At 39.0% G+C, this 6652-nt stretch overlaps 1 non-coding gene across 1 annotated transcript; it reads left to right on the top strand.

Annotated features, from left to right (window-relative positions):
* The first annotated feature begins 2744 nt into the window (after nt 1-2744).
* trnag-ccc (transfer RNA glycine (anticodon CCC)) lies at nt 2745-2815 on the top strand. The gene has a single exon. It is a non-coding gene; the product is annotated as a tRNA-Gly (tRNA).
* Nucleotides 2816-6652: the final 3837 nt, after the last annotated feature.

Raw genomic sequence — 6652 nt, 5'->3', positions numbered from 1 at the left:
CAAGGTACTGTCTCCAAACTGCCAGAATCAATTAACATGAATAATGAATGTCTTCTGACGCGGTTGGTCTTGAGTGTTCATTTTGTTCCGGCTCCCATTGTTCCAGCACATGCAGGAGAACAGTTTAATTTTGCAGTAGGTACAAGAAGCGGAATTTTTTTTTATAGATATGAAGTAGGTCCTAAGACTTTTTTAAAGGCATCACATGCCCCTAAAAAGCCTCAAAAAACCCCTCTGCACTCTCCTTCACCACAACAGCTAAATGTGGCTCTTAAAAGGGATCTAATTCACGTGGAGAAGGAATGTAATCCACTACATCAAGAAACACTGATGGCATTAGTTGCCCCACTAATATCACTTTACCCACTACATCACCCTTAGCTGTAGGGCTTACACATATTACCCAGTCAGCAGGCACTGAGCAGTGGTCACCAAGCTCCAGAAGACACTTTGCTCTTTATAGCGTGCTTCAAAATGATCCTTTCCTGCGCAGTGAGACCAGTAACAGAGAAAATGTTTATATAATCCATTACTGACAAAGCTTTAGTAAGTGATTAAACAAAACAAAATTAGTTTTTTATTTCAAATTGGAAATAGTCCAGAGATTAGCATTTCAAAAATAATCCCTTTTATTGAAGCTCTGTTAGCTTTGCATAGCAAATTAAATATCTGTGCTGTGTTTACTGTGTAAACCCAGGCTGGGTGTACGATCAGTGTGCACCGACTTTCTTACCAGTTTAACCAAAAATGATTTAAATATTGAAGTGAAAATCACAACTGCATGACTCACAGTAACCATAAAGATGTAATCCTTTTGGGAGAAAGGAAAAAAAGCAGGAAGTGACAGTCAACGTGCCAAAGTGGACAATTTCAAAGGACGTGTCCATGGACAGGGCTAACCTAAACAGTGTTATCAAATGACCAATACTGCATATTGCTGTTTGTGAAGTGCACTATTCTCAAGATTCATGTATTTTTCCCAGTTTCTTCAGTGTCATTTTACCAGTAGAAAGACTATAAGTGATATTTAGACAGGGCAGCAGCTGTTCTGGCTTCACCCATCTGAGCACATCTGCCCGAGTTCCACATCTTGACATCAGGTTGCTGCACAGGAAAGCTGCCAAACTCCAACAGAGGAAAACTTTTAGTCTAATCGGGTCTGTTCAGTTTTATTCTGTTGGATTTGCAGGCAGCTGCTGGTGGGAGAGGAGGTAATTAAAACTGACAAAGAAGAAACATCACGGAGAAGACTTCACGCAGCAGCTACCATGAGCCAGCTTTTGAGTTAGGGGTTACTGCAGGCATAAAGTGCTTCCATGTGGAGAAAAGTGGAAGAGCAGGATTGCTCCGTTAGCAGCTGTTCCTCTCTGCTGTTAGTTTGCCATAAATACTGCAACATACTATTGGCCTCACCTCTTTCAACCACATGTCATTAAACAAGATGAGTTTTGTGATTAATTAAAGACAGATGAAGAAGTTGCAAGTTGCTCCTTGTAGTCAGACTAATTCAAACGGATGATTGACACTTTATTTTCAGACATGAGCCTGTTTGTGAGGTTTTAATTCTGTTTTTGCTCTTTAATCCTGTCAATCTTGAAAGTTAATGCCTACTAGCCAATTACATTTCAAGGTCCCCTTTACTGACTACTGATGCCCGCTACCTTAACAAATGCCTCCCTCTTGTGGTAGACCTACTCCTACACAACACATATTTCCTTCTGTTCAGTTCTATCTTGTACATTGCATCCCAACCCCATACTATGTGCACCATTACATTTATATTTGTTCAGATATTATTTATTTATTTATTGTAGGGTCTACCTTACAGTATAAAGTGCCTTGAGGTGACTGTTGTTGTGATTTGGCGCTGCATAAATAAAATTGAATTGAATTTTCTGGTTTTAAAAATAATGTATAGAAGTTTATCCTGGTTGGGGAAATTATTTACATTTAATTCACATGCATGCATTATTTTGACCCAGTAACTGAAGTTGGAAAAGTCATGCTGATCTGGTAAGATAACTAAAGGCCCCTGTACCGGGTCGCACTCATTATTCTAGTCGAACAGACCCGGCTTTGACAGATGAAGAAAAACACTAATATACAACAGTCACATTTTCCACTGAGCAGTTATTAAAATTCAGTTCATCATGCACTCTCAAATCTAAAACACTAAAACACCAACAGGATTTCTTATTTATTTATTTGTTTAAATTGGACAAGGCGTACCAGTATGTAGGACTGACAACAGAATATAGCACCCTTCTGGGCCACATTATTTGTCACACTTGACTGTAAATCATAATTTAATGAGCCACAAATAACATGGCTGAATGCAAAAATACAGGAATGCAAACCAGAAACCAGAGCAAGAGCGAGGCCCAAATAGTGACTATAGACAGTTATTATTATCATTATTATCAGGATCCTTTTATATGATTAATTATCCATTTTTATTGTGTTGTAAAAATTCAGGGTTTTTTTTGGTTTCAAACTGATTTTATTAAAATGTCGGGGTATTCACGAGGAGAATTTTTTAAGAAAGTCAGAGCAGGTGTTCCAGCACATGTTGCCTACATGTTTTACACTCATATAGACAAGACATTCTTCATAAAGGTAAATTTATTTTCACTTGTCTACCTCAAGTTTCTTCCGTGGTCATATATTTGACCAAACTGACAAACACTAACTTCCAGGTGTACCTCATGCATGCTATTTTATATAGCTATGGACCACTAGTACAGGCGCTGCTAGTGTAGTCTCATCATGCAAGATTCCCATTCTTGTGACCCGGGTTCGATTCCCGGGCAGCGCACCTTTTCTGCAGAACTACGAAGCCTGAGGTTTCCTCATTATGGTCACAGGTTTTAAACTTCCACCAGCAAGTCAGCTAAGGACATGCACCTCTTTGTCCATTACTGTTCACCCTCTTCTCCCATCAGTTCAAGACTATAATAAAATTTGTGGGTGAGAATAAAATGCTTAAATAGATTAAAACTGGCCTGATTCTGTGATCCTTTTCCCTTTTGGATCCATCCTGGCTTGCAACTGGACACAGTTTGTTGACCCATTACAGAGGCTATGATATTTTCCGGTTGATCCAGTTCTGGGTCGAGCCACTGAGACTGATTTTGGTGATTTTCAGTAGAAAATATGTGGAGCGTCAGACCCTGAATTTCAGACACCGTAAATTATGTTAAATGGCTGAATCTCAGTCTGTGAGCACATTTCAACATGAATTTCAACAAAATGACTGCAAAACTGTTCAAAATAGCAAAATAGCATAAATTTGGGATTTCAGTTTTTCTAAAAATGTAAACTTCTGCAACTTTCATTCACTCCTCTATGCACTTTGATAGTGACCTAAGGTTCACAGAGTCTGCTACCTCAGTAACGAGCTCAGAGTCTAAGTTAACTCTCTGAAACAGAGTTGTTAGCTAAACCTGCCTTCTGTAATAGGGCCCTGATGGCTGACAATGACAAACTGCTTGCAGACGCACTTGGTTGATTAGGAAGAGCAGCCTGGTCTTTAACACCAACAAGACCAAAGTGTTAACCGTAGACTTCAGAAGAACAGGAAGCACAGCCACCTCCTCCTTTCCATACACAAAGAAGTAGCAGACAGTGTGAAGAAACGAAAGTTCCTTGGACTCAACTTGTCCGCTTACATGGACCTCCAAATCTTAAACCTGGTCAAAAAAGCTCAACAAAGACAGTTCCTCCTAAGGAAGCTGAAGTAAGTGCAGCTCTCCCAGAAACCTCTGCTGAACCACCACTGAGAGCATCTGCACAAACAACATCATGATGGGGTGCAGAGACTGTACAGCTGCTCAGCTGCTCAGCTGAAGGAACAACAATGGATCAGTTTTATGCACCAAAGACTAAATCCAACAGGTTCCTCAAGGTGCTTTATACTTACTACAATAATATAGAAAAGAACCCAACAATCAGACAACTCCCTATGAGGAAGGATTTGGCAACAGTGGGAAGGAAAATCTCCCCTTTAACAGAAAGAAATCTCTGGCAAAACCAGGCTCACAGAGGGGCAGCCATCTTCACAGTAAGGGGAGGAAGACAGGACAAAAGAAACAGTGTGAAAGAGAGCCAGAGATTAATAATATATTTAGACAGGGCATAATAATAATATGATTAAATGCAGAGTGGTGTATAAATGCATGGCGAGTGAAAAGAGGTGAGAAAAGATGTCTGTCTCCCAAATCTAATTTGGGAGCTGGTTCCACTGATTCTGGATTTAAGAGGGAGCCAATGAAGAGAAGCCAAGCCAAGAGAAATATATTCTCTCTTTCTAGTCTCTGTCAGTACTGGATCAACTGAAAGCTTTTCAGGGAGCTTTTAGGACAACCTCATAGTAATGAATTACAATAGTCCAACAGATAATAAATGCTTAAACTAGTTTTTTAGTATCACTCTGAGACAGGATCTTTGAAACTTTAGCGATGTTGTGTGCAAGAACAGTCCTGTATTTGTTTATTTGCACATTGAAGGACATATCCTGGGTAAAAATGACTTCAAGATTTCTCACACAGTTACTGAAGGCCAAGCTAATGCCATGAGTTAGATCAGGGGTGTCAGACCAGTGAAACGTCACTTTCAGTGTAAAGAAGATACAGATTTAACTGTTTCTACATGATAAAGAAAAAGCTGGTGTGACAAAGAAAGAAGTCTGAAGTGAAGAAAGAAGTGAAAAACAGAAGGTTGCAGAGATTTAATTAGAGACATAGCTAAACACTTTGCAGTTTGGCATAATTTGTCAAAGTTTTCTTCGGCACTGAATGGCACAAATTACAAACAACATAGAATTTCTTGTCAGATGTCATTTTTGGGAAAAAAACAACAACATCAAAAAAGAAAAAAAAAAACAGCAGCCAACAACACTTTATACAAAAATAGACTGGTGTGTAATAAGCAAGTGAATAATGCAGAAAACAGAGCTTTTTGATGGGAAATTGGTCTTCAAGCAAACTGGGAGATAGATCTGTGCAGGAAGTCCGATTTTATCGTGATGGTGGTGTCGGGGTTCAATGGGTTAATTGTTTATCGCTTGAATACTTTGTGTAGTATGAATGGCCATAAGGGAGCTTTTTATCAGCAGTAAAGGCTGTAAAACTTATGAAAATGCAGTTAAGAGTCCAAAATTTCTGCTTGTGCTGGTTTGTGGTGAGCAGCAGATTAAACAAGTTAAGAATTTTAAAGTGGCTGCAAGCCACATTCAGGCCTATGAGACTCATTTAGACACTCAGACACCCAGTATCATTGAAATGCAGCCAGATGCTGCTCATTTTATATTTTCACTCGCTTCTTCACATTTTCCCAACATGCTTCCATCCGAATCTGGCTCCACTGTCTCTCTGTGTACCTGGCCTGTACCACTACACGTGCTGTTTACGGAACATCTGCCCTCCTTTCTTCTTTCACATAATGGCATGATCCCAGTCTGTTTTCATGGTGTGCCCGTCAAAATAAAGTCCCACTCCTGGCTGCATGGATTCTCAGCGGGGCTGAAAATTTGGCTCCCACTTCCCGATGGGCCATTAATAATTGACACGTATAATCGTATGCTTGACACCCCTGGGTTAGATAGTCTTTCCAAGAATTTTAGGGCCGAGTACAATAACCTCAGTTTTATCTGAATCTAGAAGCAGGATATCAGAGGTCATCTAGACTTTTATGTTAAGACATTCCTGAAGTTTAACTAATTAGTGTGTGTCATCTGACTTCATGGATAGATAAAGCTGGGTGTCATCTGCATAGCAATGAAAATGTATGCTATGTCTTCTGATGATAATGCCTAGGGGAAGCATGTATAATGTAAACAGAATCAGTCCTAGCACAGAACCCTGTGGAACTCCATAATTAACCTTTTAATTAACAAACTGAAGTCTATTAGATATATAAGATACAAACTACTGCAGCCAGTACTTTTAATACCTGTGGCATGCTCTAAATCCTGCAATAAAAAATTATGGTCAACAGTATTGAACGCTGCACTAAGAACAAGCACAGAGATTAGTCCACGGTCAGAGGCCATAACAAGATTATTTCTAACCTTCACTAAAGCTGTTTCTGTAATGATCAGTTAGGTGTTTGACAACTGCTCTTTCAAGAACTTTTTAAGGTAAAAGGAAGGTTGGAGACTGGCCTACAATTAGCTAAATGCTAGCTAATTATAAGTGTCAAATGATGGCATTTTAAGTAATGGTTTAATTACTGCAACCTTAAAGGCGTGTGGTACGTACCCCATTAATAGATTGATCATATTTCAGGTTGAAACAATAATTGATGGTAGGACTTTGTTGAGCATATTTGTAGGAATGGGATGTTGGGTTTCTTGAAAGGCGCTATAGAAATCTAATGTATTATTATTACTATTGTTATCTAAAAGACATGTTGATGGTTTGGCAGAATTAACAATTGAAGTTAACTTTGAAAAATGGATCAACGAGAAAGTGTAAATAAATATCAATGTTATTGAAAGTTGCTGTACATGATGTTATGTCTGTGAGGTGCTTATGAGTGTTTTTCTCTGTAGAGGTTAAAATTTTATTTGTGAAGAAACTGCTGAAGACAGGTTTTTGAGTTTTCCAATTAGGGTGGACAAGGCTAAGAGTCAGGCCTTCAAATAGTTAAACCT

Source organism: Oreochromis niloticus, linkage group LG1 (assembly GCF_001858045.2).
Source record: "Oreochromis niloticus isolate F11D_XX linkage group LG1, O_niloticus_UMD_NMBU, whole genome shotgun sequence".
NCBI classification, from domain to species: Eukaryota; Metazoa; Chordata; class Actinopteri; order Cichliformes; family Cichlidae; genus Oreochromis; species Oreochromis niloticus.
Note: the sequence above shows the minus strand (reverse complement) of the source record. Positions and strands in the feature narration are given on the sequence as shown.